Raw genomic sequence first — 13,626 nt, 5'->3', positions numbered from 1 at the left:
TAGACTGTGAGTACAACAGGAAAAAATATTATTTCATGGACATTGCTACATCCATAATCTCTAGAACTATATCTGGCATGCAGTGGATACATAATAGAATACAGGGTGGATGAATGGGCAGATTCACAGTCTGCATAGATGGAGCTAGAGGAAGATTAGTGTACCAGCTTTCTCTTGTTGCTGTATAATAGAGTCTGACTCCATTTCTTGCTGTTTGACTATTGACATTATTTAAGCCTCACTCCACCTTATTCCTTTACTACCCCACACCTTGGCAAGCTGCTAAGAAAGCCTGGGTGCTCTCTCCTTTGGAGCCAATGGGACGATCAAACCGTGCACGAGAACCTTTACTCCATCCCCACCGCCTAACTACCATAATACTTGCAAGCCAGTCTCCTTTCTCTGCTTTTTCAAGCTATTTCTGGACCTGCTTGGGAGCCACACTGAAAGACTTATTATGTAAGTAACAAACCTTTTATTACCCTGTTGGCAAATGTATATATTGAGGGCATCATCACCAGGCTTGACATATGAACCAAATTTTGAGTAGGGGTCCACCCTGTCTCTGAGGAGAAGCTGTAACTTGCTATAGCAGCAAAAAACCACAAATTTAGTCACTCAAAACGAGACCAATGTGTTATCTTACAGTTCTGTAGGTTCAAAGTTCAACATAGGTCTCACCAGTCTAAACCCAAGGCATCAGCAAGTCTGCATCCCTTTCTGGAAGTTCTAGGGAAAAAAACCAATTTCCATGCTTTCTCCAGCTTCTAGAGGCTCCTTGAATTTTTTGGATTTCAGTCCCTTTCTGCATCTTCAAAGCCAGCAAAGTTGCATTTCTCTAACCCTGCTTCCATTATCACTTCTCTCTCTCTCTCTCGACCTGACCACAGTCAGAGAGGGCTAGATTAGGCCCACCTGAATAATCCAGGATACCCTTTCTACCTCAAGGCCTGTACCCTTACCTTCATCAATCATATTTGCAAAGTTTATTTTGCCAGATAACATGAAGTATTCATATTTTCTGAGGATTAAGGCACAAATATCTTTGAGTGGGTGGGGCCATTATTCTGCCCAACACAGTAAGCAAAAACAAACAAACAAACAAACAAACAAAAAACAGTTGTCGGTCCTTTGCTCTAGCTATGAGGTTAGTCTTTACAGAACAGCAACAAAATTGGAATTGGGCAAGTCAAGGTAAACAACAACAAAAACTCATGATCTATAGCATAATGGAGTTGGGAAAGGAGGGGAAGGGAAGGGGAGGGGAGGGGAGGGGAAGGGAGGGGAGAGAAGGGGAGGGGAGGGGAGGGGAGGGAAGGGAAGGGAAGAGAAGGAAAGGGAAGGGAAGATTGCTGATTTTTTGAGTAAGGATAATAGCTCACCCTCCACCACTTCTTCCTCTGACAAACAAGTACCATGAGAAAGATGGCAGAAGCAGTACTGTAAATCCTCACTTGATGTTGCTGACAGGTTCTTGGAAACTACAACCTAAGCAAAACGACAAATAACAAAACAATATTGTTTTTCTCATCAACTTGATAACAAAGTAAAAACCTTGAAGGAAATGATGTTATTCAAGGACCTGCTGTATGTTGCTTTGCTTCAAATCAGTTTCCAAGAATGTATTGAGGATGCTGAGTGAGGCTCCTGTACGTGCAGCAGACCAGGGCCACTTCCTTCAGGTGCACCCTGGTGAACCCAGCCAAAGAGCCTGCACAGTCTATTCAAACACCTCCCCTGTGGCAAGTGCAGGGATAGGCAGTGTGAAAAAAATAAAGATATTTCATCTTTTTTCCCTGGTCCCTGGCACACAGCTCCTAAAACCCTCGCCTTTTCTATGCTAAAGAAAGGCAAAAGTGGCCCAGCATAGTTGCTCACACCTGTAATCCCAGTGCTTTGGGAGGCCAAGGCAGGTGGATCACCTGAGGTCAGGAGTTTGAGACCAGCCTGGCCAACATGGTGAAACCCCGTCTCTACTAAAAATACAAAAAAAAAAAAAAAAAAAAAATTAGCCTGGCGTGGTGGCACACACCTGTAGTCCCTGCTACTCAGGAGGCTGAGGCAGGAGAATTGCTTGAACCTGGGGGGCCGAGGTTTCAGTGAGCTGAGATCACGCCACTGCACTCCAGCCTGGGTGACAGAGTGAAACTCTGTCTCAGAAAAAGAAAAAAAATGCAAAAGCAAGTGTCATTTGTATTCTTACGAGAGATCTAGTAGCTTAGGGCTCCAAGATAGCTTTAGGATGGGGGTTGGTGGCCAGAAAGACTCTGGTGTGATTACAGGGTTGAAACTTTCAGTCCTATCCTCTGATCACTACTGGCTGGAGACTGAGTCAATCTCTGATGGTTAATGATTTAATCAATCATGCCTATATAATGAGCCTTCCATAAAAACCCCTAAACAAAGGGGGTTTGGAGAGTTTTTACATGGGGACACACTGAGGTGTTGAGAGGGTGGCACACCAAGAAAGGGCATAGAAGCTCCATGCCCCATCCCCATACCTTGCCCTAAGCATCAAGAGATGGAAAACCAATGTGTCTGTTGTACCCTAAGTAAAGCTCTTTCCTGAGTTCTGAGAGACATTCTAGCAAATTATGGAACATGAGAACTGGGTTGTGGGAGCAGCCTGTTTATAGCCTGTTGGTCAGAAGTACAGGTAGAAACCTGGAACTTGCAATTGGTGTCTGAACTTGGGGTAGTTTTGTGGGATTGAGTCTTGACCTGTGGGGTCTCTGCCAACTCCAGGTAGCTGTGGCATAAACGAATTGTAGGACACATAGCTGGTGTCAGGAAAACCAGAGAATGGGTTTCGAGGTAGAAGAAAAATCCCACGCATTTGGCATCAGAAGTATTATGAGTAAAACAGCTCAGAGGCAAGTAGATTGGAAGCCAAAAAACTTAGGTTTGACTGTCTTGTTGAGGGCGGCAGGAGGCAGACAAATGCCTAAGCAAACAGGGTCAGGTCCCTGGTGAAACTCCACCTTCAAGCCAAAAACAGCCTGGACTGCTGGTTCCAGATGAAACCTGCGACCCTGAGTGAGAACTTCTGTTCCTGTTTGTCTGCCCTTTCTTGATTGGCTCTTTCTGAATAACGCCTTTTAAACAATCAAATATTATCCTTTTTAATACTACCTATGGTCTGCCCCTCACCCATCCTGTGCCTATAAAAATCCCCAGACTCAGCCACACTGAGACAACCCAGCCTTTCCATCCCCTCTCTGCTGAGAGCAGTTTCATTGCTCAATAAAATTCTCCCACCTCAACACCCTTCAATTGTCAGCATGACCTCATTCTTCTTGGATGCGGGACAAGAGCTCAGGATGCACCAAACATGGGCACCCAGAAAGACTGTGACACTGGCCCTCTGCCCTTGCTGGTAGAGGGCAGCCACCCCACATGATGGAAGAAGCATCAGGGCCAAGCCAGTCCTGCAGCCATCTATTGGGCTGCAGACAGTGGAACTAAAAGAGCTAATTAGCACACTGTAATACTCTCTCTGGGGCTTCAGGATTGCAGGCATCCCTGCCTGCACACAACTGTGGTCCCCTCAGGGCAACATGCCTGGTGTGGCCTCAGGCCCCACACAGAGTTTGCTCCTGTGTCAGGGCTTGCAGCGGCCAGCTGAACCCCACACTTGCTCACTCACAAACTCCCTCCCACCAGGAGCTGAGTGTGCAGTCACACGACCGCAGGAACTGTGCAGGCCAGATGCAGCCCAGAGAGCCAAATAGACTGGGTGCCCCCTGCTGCAAGCCTGGCAAAGGGTCCAAGACAAATCTTGTGTCATAGTCTATCATTCATTAGTTGTATGCCCTTTGGCAAATCATCTAGATTCTCTTTGCCTCAGTTGCCCATCTGTAATATGGGCATAATATTTGCCTTACATTTTTTAAATATAATAGAAGTTTTAGAGTGTAAAGAGTTACTTCACAAATGTAAGTCATTGCCATTATAATAAGTCAGAACACTATGATGGAATAGAGAACCCTGAACCAGATACAAGAAACCAATCCTGCCAATTATTAATTGGGTAATCTTGAGCAAAGCAACTGAGTTCTCTCTGTTCAGCATTCTCCACATCCAAGTGGGGGATTACATTACATTATTTCTTTTAGTCCCTTTTTGCTCTAAAATTTTCGTTTTCAGCACTGAATCATTATTTTCAGCATATGCGGTTGCCCATCTAAAGTGCTGGTTCTTGATCTTGTGGCCTGAATACATTTTATGACCCCTTTATTTTTAGCTCTGGGATCTTTTTGATGTTTGACTCAGCAGAAGTACATGTTAGCAGGAGTTGCTTTATCCCAGGCCTGGTTGCCTGATTGAAAGAACATATTAAGCGTGTGCCTAATTCTGTAGCCGCCATTTTATTACATTGAATGCTTGTGCTCAGCAAAGCAGCCATTGTCATTCTCAAAGAATATGTCTAGAGAACTTCAGCATACTATATATGCAAAAGAGGGGAGCTAGACTAGGCATGGTGGCTCACACCTGTAATCCCAGCACTTTGCGAGTCCGAGGCAGGTGGACCACCCGAGGTCAGGAGTTCGAGACCAGCCTGACCAACATGGCGAAACACTGTCTCTACTAAAAATACAAAAAATTAGCAGGGTGTATTGGTGGATGCCTATAATCCCAGCTATGTGGGAGGCTGAAGCAGGAGAATCACTTGAACCAAGAGGCAGAGTTTGCAGTGAGCCGAGATCGTGCCATTGCACTCCAGTCTGGGCAACAGAGCGAGACTCCATCTCAAAAAAAAAAAAAAAAAAAGAAAGGAAAAGAAAATTAAAACAGGAGGGGGAGCTAGGATTTGAATTCTGCCCCTACTGATACTACTTAGGAGTTATGTGATCTTGGACCTCCCTAAAATTCTGAGTCTCATCTGAAGAGTATATGGAATAATATTACCTCTCCCACTTTTCCTCATCTCATTTAATTTTTCGGCAGTACTGCATGGAGTTTATAAATTTATACATGCTGTAAAGATGAAGGAGAGACAGAGAGGGATGTGGAGAAAGAGGGAGAAGAAAATAGAAGATCAATTTCTACTGTTTCCAGCTATAGCTTTCTGATTCATGGTTCCAGCTCATTTGATGGGTACAATTCCATTATTTAGTGTTTCCACTATGTTATCTACGAACATAATGAATCAAAATCTGCCTTCAAACATGCCATAAATAAAAATGTCCTATATGACAGGGCCCTGCGGTTCAGCAATAAGGTAATCTCCCCGATTGATGCTAATCTTTGTTCTTCATATTTGGAACCCAGGTGTTCAATGGCATGCAATTCTTTCTCATTATATTATCACCAACCTATAATTTTCTAATTTATCTACATGGGGAGACTTTGTGTGCATAGCTCAGAAACCTTACTCAAATTCAATGAAGTAGTTAAGCAAGATGTTGGTTAATATACACTAGGATTCCAGTACTTCCTTGATAGAACTAGCCTAGTAGTCCCATTAAAGGAATGGGTCCAGTCGGGAACACATTCATAACTAATACATGGCCATTTTTATTTGTAAGGGCTCAAAAAGCCATCAAATGCCCTGCTCAGTGGCCCTCATCAAAGGCCAAAGGAGAGAGTCTCAGGTTAAAGGACTGGTCCAGCCTCATTAGACAATAATTGCTCTCTAGCTCACGGGGATGGTTACTTTTTGAGGCATCCCCTTTTGAAAATCTGTTCACTTGCTCCTCTCCAGACTTCTACTTTCCCTGCATTTCCCCCAACCCCTCAATGTGCCCTAGGAGTTGTTCCATTACAAACACCTCTAGGAATTTTAGAAAAACAGGAAGAAGTTTCAGATGACCAGGACAGGATCAATCTTAAGCTCTTACTGGACCCACACGCAGGAATTTCCGTATAGAAAACAAGGATTAAAGCTAGTTAACTCTTTTCCCCAAGAGAGGGGAAGACGGCGATGGAAGTTTTAAGAAATGTATCTGATATTTATTTGGTACAAAATGCTTTTCACAGATGTAAACATTAATTAAATGCATATGCTAATTCTCCAACTCTCCATTTCCCTTCATTTGAATCTTCTCAAGATGCCTTCTGTCTCAGGCAAGGAGACAGAACTGCCAGCAGCTTGGCACGTGAGAAGTCTAGCTCCTAGGACAGCTCTGGGTGCGGCTGGCTTCTTGGTGATGTTAACCAGAGTTGGCTGCTGGGATCTTCGAGGATCAAAAGGAATTTTTTTAAATTGTACATGAGCCCAGAAGAAAGCCCATAAAATCACTTCCTTGTGTCTGTGGGTTCCACCCATGAATAGCCTGCCAAACCCGCATACCTGAAAGGAAGCAGGATACAGAGAGAAGGAAGGAGAAGCTGACTCTGGAGGAAAAATGAATTAATACCCAAATTCTGGATTCATTCCTGTGTACACCATTTGCATATGCTTTTAGGGAGAGAGTTAAATAATCTTCTTCTATGCTCCCAGCTAATATTTCTCATCCATGTTGTAAGAAACTTGCTGCTCAGCGAGGGTCTAGGAGAAGACAAATGGGAAGGGAAATAGAAGGACTGAGCAAATGTGAAGGAAGTTAATTCATTTTTTTGCTTTTGCTAGGGGCAGTAAATTCCTTCAGTTTCTCATTTGGTCCCCAATCTTTTTCCAGAAAAGACTATATTTTGGGGCTTTATTTTTGTTTTGTCCCAGTAAATATCATGACTATGAATATTAACAAGGCATAGCTGCTTCCCTTCTCTGCTCTGCTGACCTCATTAAACTCTCCAAGATAAGCTCTAATTTGTAGCTGGGCTACATCAAATAAAATTCAGTCACAAAATCCACTTATTTTCCATACAACTCCACTGTGGAAGAACGGCTGTTTATTGGCAGACTAAGCGACCCGCTCCCACAAGTCTCTGCGTCTTTGCATAACCGTTCCCACCACCAGTATGCCCTTTCTTGACCACCCAGAAAATTCTTGCCAATCTCTCATGACACCAGAACTCTGGGGAGGCCAGTCCTAACTCCACCGTCTCTATAGCCCCACATCTCCACCCTCAAACAAGCCCTCAAGCCCCCCGCCTTCCTGAACCAGCACTTCTCTCTCTCTGTTTTCATCATCTTTATATGTTCTGGAATAATATTCCTCACACTCGTGGTTTTCTCAGTTATGAAAACTCCAAGACAAAATCCACACTTTATCCATCTTATTTTTATTAGCATCAGCCAATGATGGTTGAATGAATGGATGAGCTTCCATCAGAAAAAGCTCAGTCCCATCCTTCATCTCATTACAAACTCTAAACCTCATTCTTTGCTTTCAATGAGGCCAGACAGCCCAAGCATAAAGGACAAGAAAGGACGTAATAAAAGGACAGTGCCATAATCTATGCACATAGGTAGCTCTATGAGTGGTTTATACATGAAGCCTCAATGCGGTTATCTTCCACTGACTATTTCTGTATCTGTTTCTCCCTCCTTCAACACATAAGTAACACCATATCCAAAATGAAGATAGCTAGAATTGAGGCATAATAAATGAGAGCCTCTAGACATGCTCAACAAATGTCTGTTGAATGAATTAACTGAATGAGGGAATGAGTGAATAAAAGCAATGTTATCAAGAGCAAGTATGCAAGATGCTGGGGTAATTTCCTGCAATTGTCTCTATGATATATATGCTGAATGGGGCACAAATGCTTAATAAATGTTCATCGTCATCATCATCATCATCAACAGTGCCTGGTATTTTCATTTAGAAATGACTCTATTACCATTAAAGTCTAGATGTCCACAATTACCATTATTATTTAACGTTCTGGGAGTTCCAGCCAATGCAATCAGACAAGCAATAATAGCAGCTGTATGTGCCAGCTACTGGGTTATGTGCTTTATAGACAATATTTCATTTAATCCTCCTAAGATCTCCCTAAAGTAGGTATTATTATGCTTCTTTGAGGAAACTGACCCTCAGAGATTAGATGAATTGCAGAAGGTTCAAGTTAATAGGTGGTACGGTTGAAATTTAGCCCAGGTCTGTCTGTCTCAAACACCTATTTTTTTTTTAGCACTATACTATATTGGTCCATAAGAAAAAGAAGTAAAAATTCTAAGTACTGACAAACATTTCTTGCAAACAATATGATTATCTCTTTGCAAAGCCCAAGATATCCAACCTAAAAATGATTATAGCTAATACAAATATACAAAGCTATTAAAGTTAATTATATAAAATAAATATTCAACATTTATACTTAGCCTGTATTATTCTTTTTTTTTTTTTTTTTTTTTTTGAGACTGAGTCTCGCTCTCTTGCCCAGGTTGGAGTACAGTGGCGCAATCTTGGCTCACTGCAAGCTCTGCGTCCTGGGTTCACGCCATTCTCCTGCCTCAGCCTCCCGAGTAGCTGGGACTACAGGTGCCCGCCACCATGCCCGGCTAATTTTTTGTATTTTTAGTAGAGACGGAGTTTCACCATGTTAGCCAGCATGGTCTCGATCTCCTGACCTTGTGGTCTGCCCACCTTGGCCTCCCAAAGTGCTGGGATTACAGGCATGAGCCACCGCGCCCGGCCACCTTGCCTATATTTTCTTAATAATATGTTCAGAAATATAATGGAGGGCTGGGCATAGTGGCTCATGCCTGTAATCTTAACACTTTGGGAGGCTGAGGCAGGGGGATCTTTTGAACCCAGGACTTTGAAACTAGCCTGGGCATCATGGTCTGTCTCTACAAAAAAGTCCAAAAATTAGCTGGGAGTGGTGGTTCCTGTAGTTCCAGCTACTTGGGGGACTGAGGTGGGGGGACCGCTTGAGCCTGGGAGGTCAAGGCTGTAGTGAACTGTGTTCATGTCAATGTACTCCATCCCATGGTGACAGCAAGATCCTATCTCAAAATAAAACAAAGAAATACAATGACATTTTAAAATCTCATTTATAAAAGCAATTTTTAAATGTTTTATATCATATCATGTGCCTCCATCCATGGATTTTCCTATCTATTATGGCCTAATTCCCCACTACTCCCCAGAAGCCAAGGCCAAGTATGTCTTTTTTTTTTTTTTTATCCAGGCAGTGTCTTGCTCTGTCACCCAGGCAGAGGTACAATCACAGTTCACTGCAGCTTCCACCTCCTGGACTCACGTGATGCTCCCTCCCATCTCTACCTCCGGAGTAGCTGAGATCACAGGTGTGCACTACCATGCCCAGCTAATTTTCAATTTTCAATTTTTTTTTTTTTTTTTTTTTAGAGCTGGAGTTTCACTGTGTTGTCCAGGCTAGCCTTGAACTCCTGGGCTCAGGCAATCCACCTGCCTCGGCCTTCCAAAGTGCTGAGATTACAGGCTGAGCCACCGAGCCCAGTACCAACTATGTCCTGATGAAACTTTATTCAAGTTTTTGGCAAAGTGGGAGTGAAATTCATAAGTAATATTCAGGGTCTAGATGATGGAAAAAAACTAAAAAAATTTTACTGAGAGATATAAAAAGTGATAATAAGCAAAAAAGAATACCATATTTCTGATGGGGAAATTTAGTATTGATAGAAACCAATTTTTTACAAATTTAGTTTTACATTTAACAACGCCAGTGAAACCTTTGACAGGACCATTTTCTAAAATTTTACCAAATAATTTTAACATTCATATGGAAGGAGATGCACACTATAAAAGCCAAACATATTTTGGAAAAGAAGAGTTACAGAAAGGACTTGCCACACTAATATTAACATGTGACACATAGTACAAATAATTAAAGCAATATGTTACTTGCGCCAAATTAGAAAAACAGTAATGAACCAGAATAGGAAGTATAAAAGCATGCCCATGTATATATATATTTCATATATATGTGTGTGTGTGTGTGTGTGTGTATGTGTGTGTAGTATTCTATAAGGGTGAAATTTAAAATCCGTAGAAAAAGAATAAATCATTCAACAAATTTTAAAAGTAAATGTAAATAAACACTGAACTCACACCACACCCTAAATAAATTCCAGATGTATGAGATGTTTTAGGTGTTAAAAAAGTAAACGATAAAACAGTAAATATTTATGTGTAATTTTTAGCAGGATAGAGCTAAAGTATTTTATCAAAAGCAGAAATCTAAAAGGAAAACACTGTGAAATTCAACTAAATATGATTTTATTATATTCGTAAGTTTAAAAGTGAAAAGCAAATGATAAACACAAAAAGCTTTTGTATGTTATGTGGTAAAACTTGACCCCTCCATATATAAAGATCTTGTACGAATCGAGGCCAGATGTGGTGGCTCAAACCTGTAATCCCAGCACTTTGGGAGGCCAAGGTGGCAGATCACTTCAGGTCAGGAGTTCAAGTCCAGCCTGGCCAACTTGTTGAAAACCCGTCTCTACTAAAAATACAACATTAGCCAGGGGTGGTGTCACATGCTTGTAATCCCAGCTACTCGAGAGACTGAGGCAGGAGAATCGCTTGAACCCAGGAGGCAGCGGTTGCAGTGAGCCAAGATCGCACCACTGCACTCCAGCCTGGGTGACAAAGCAAGATCCTGTCTCAAAAAAAAAAAATCGTGTATGACTCCATTAGAAAGGGATACACATTTCAGTTAAAAACTCAGCAAAAGCAAGTCACAAAATAAATACAAGTGGATATAAATCCTACTGGAAATCCAAGAGTTCCAAAGCAAAACATCTTTGGGACAATGCTGCTTCAAGTGTCAAAATGGCAACAAATTTCTCAATTGTTGTCTAGATTAGGATAAGAAGCACTTCCATATCGTATTTTGAGGAGTGTAAATCTATTCAATCTTTCTGGAAAGCAATTTTGTAGTAGGAATGAAAAATGTGTAAAAACTGCAATCTGCTCCAGTAGTAATAGTAAAGAAGTAATCACACATGCAAATAAACATTGAGTCAGGAGAATTGCTTGAACACGAGAGGTAGAGGTTGCAGTGAGCTGAGATCAAGCCATTGCACTCCAGCCTGGGGAACAACAGTGAAACTCCATCTCAAAAAAAAAAAAAAATAGGTTTATGGAACCATTGTTATAGTAGTGACAAACTAGAAATAACTTGAATTTCCAACTTTAGAGAAAAGGTTTTTAAAAAGTGATTATAGGCTGGGCGCGATGGGTCACGCCTGTAATCCCAGCACTTTGGGAGTCTGAGATGGGTGGATCACGAGGTCAAGAGATCAAGACCATCCTGGCCAACATGGTGAAATCCTGTCTCTACTAAAAATACAAAAATTAGCTGGGTATGGTGGTGCATGCCTGTAGTCCCAGCTACTAGGGAGGCTGAGGCAAGAGAATCGCTTGAACCCGAGAGGCAGTGGTTGCAGTGAGCCGAGATTGAGCCACTGTACTTTAGCCTGGCAACAAAGCGACACTCTGTCTCACAAAAAAAAAAAAAAAAAAAAAAAAAAAAAAAAAAAAAGTGATTGTAGATGTACACAATGGAATACTATGCAGTCATTAAAAATGATACTACACAGTCGTATTTCGTAACATGAAAAGATGATCACAGTGACTAAAGATTTTTAGGACTATGGCTATGGTAGTGCTGTCCAGCAGAACTTTCTGAGTTAATGGAAATGTTCTTTATCTGTATTTCCCAAAAGCCATGTGCAGCTTCTGAGCTTCAGTTGAGTGGCTACTACAACTGAGAGACTGAATTTGAATTTGAATTTTGATTTTGATTTTTTTTTCCATTCTAATTTGAAGAGCTATACGTGGTTAGTGGCCACCATATTGAACTGTGCAGACTGACAGTATGAGCCTATTTTACCTCCATATATATGTACAATAATAATATTGGAAAGACACACAGCAGAATGTAAACAATGGTTATCCCTGAGGAGTGGGGCTATGGTTGTTTCAGTTTAAAATGTGTTTAAATGTGGAAGGGGCTATTTTTTTTAATTAATTAATTTATTTATTTACTTTGAGATGGAGTCTCACTCTGTCGCCGAGCCTGGAGTGCAGTGGCCTGATCTCGGCTCACTGCAACCTCCGCCTCCCGGGTTCAAGAGACTCTCCTGCCTCAGCCTCCCGAGTAGCTGGGATTACAGGTGCCTGCCATCGCACCTAGCTATTTTTGTATTTTCAGTAGACATGGGTTTCACCATCTTGGCCAGGCTGGTCTTGAACTCCTGACCTCGTGATCCACCCACCTCGGCCTCCCAAAGTGCTGGGATTATAGGCACGAGCCACTGCGCCCGGCTGGAAGGGGTTATTTTTTAGATGGGAGTACAACGTGCTTCAAACTACTTTGAAAATACTGTTCTGTGTGGAGAGTGGTGAAAACTTTGGGCCGGTCACATGGGTCCCTGAGGGTTTGCCTGACCACCCAGGCTGAATAATATTTAATTGGAGCCCCAAATGTCCCCAAAGGATCATTCCAGATGTCATGGACTCATGTCTCGGCACACCAAGGATCACTTCCCCAGTCGCAGCCCTGGGCTTTGGTCAATGCTATTTTCCTAGAAGTTTTCATACCTGATGGGCAGAGAAACCTGTGTGGCTGATGGGGCGGGAGGCCTGGTTTTAATAGACGCCATGCCGCTGGTTGTGGGATCAACACTCCTTCTCTCACCCACCGTCAAAGCTTTTCATCACTTCATGTGCCCCAATCCAGAGAGATTTGCTTCCCATTATGGCTCCAAGCCTAGTTTTCTATCCCAGGAGCCAGGCATCGGCACACCTTGTGGATGAAAAATTATCCAAGCTGCTAGTGCGGTAGGAGAACTAATCCTTCCACCATGGGCAGCTCAAGGTACTTAAGAACTTCTCTGATACTGCAGGAATCGCCATGAGAGAAGTTGTCCCAGATGTCCACATCTCGGGGCACCTACGGCCCATCACATCATATGTCCTCATTTGTCTCTGCTTCAACCCAAAACGAGCACAAAATAAATCAGGCAGGCTTTTCACAGTCTTTGGCTCTTACTGGTTTTTTTTTTTTTTCTTTTTTTAGACAGAATTTTGCTCTTGTCGCCCAGGCTGGAGTGCAGTGGCACCATCTCAGCTCACTGCAACCTCTGCCTCCCGGGTTCAAGCGATTCTCCTGCCTCAGCCTCCTGAGTAGTTGGGATTACAGGTGCCCACCAGCACCCCCAACTAATTTTTGTATTTTTAGTAGAGACTGGGTTTCACCATGTTGGCCAGGCTGGTCTCGAGCTCCTGACCTCAGGTGATCCACCCGCCTCAGCTCCCAAAGTGTTGTGATTACAGGCATGAGCCGCCCGACCCGGCCTGGCTCTTACTGTTTCTTAAACAAAATGTGTCATTTTGCTATGTCCTATCTTATACAGTTTGCTAATTGTGGAATATTATCCTCCATGGGATTACCATGGTGCCTCCAAGCCCACAGCCTCTTCCAAATAAGACTGTCCCAAGAAGATGCAGCATGAAACGCCAGGTGGCGTTTCCCACACCTAGTATCTGGATCCCATTTGTAAGCTGGCCAGCAACCTAAGGTGTGGACTGGCATGAAACCATAGCTGGACCAGTTCCTATGCAGCAAGAAACACACAGTTAGCAGTGAGAGCTGAACTGAGGTACAGCTGTAGCCATTAGCTGGATTTAGTGAATAAAAGCTACGAGATAGAGAAAGGATATGAAGAATTAAGGTAAAGAATAAACCATTTAGTAGTGAGACAGGAGAAGATAGCTTAATCATGATGAACGGTAGAACCTA

At 42.6% G+C, this 13,626-nt stretch overlaps 1 long non-coding RNA gene across 5 annotated transcripts in view; it reads right to left on the bottom strand.

The window, feature by feature from the left end:
* Nucleotides 1–13,626, bottom strand: part of LOC102129505 (uncharacterized) — a 324,484-nt gene that overhangs the window by 270,512 nt on the left and 40,346 nt on the right. For all 5 annotated transcript variants that reach the window (XR_010582291.1, XR_010582293.2, XR_012425296.1 and 2 more), the window contains exon 3: nucleotides 1,383–1,488. This is a non-coding gene — a long non-coding RNA (uncharacterized lncRNA). The remainder of the gene's footprint in view (nucleotides 1–1,382; nucleotides 1,489–13,626) is intronic.

The sequence above is a fragment of the Macaca fascicularis genome, chromosome 16 (genome assembly GCF_037993035.2).
Source record: "Macaca fascicularis isolate 582-1 chromosome 16, T2T-MFA8v1.1".
NCBI lineage: Eukaryota > Metazoa > Chordata > Mammalia > Primates > Cercopithecidae > Macaca > Macaca fascicularis.
This window is presented reverse-complemented; position numbering and strand designations above follow the sequence as displayed.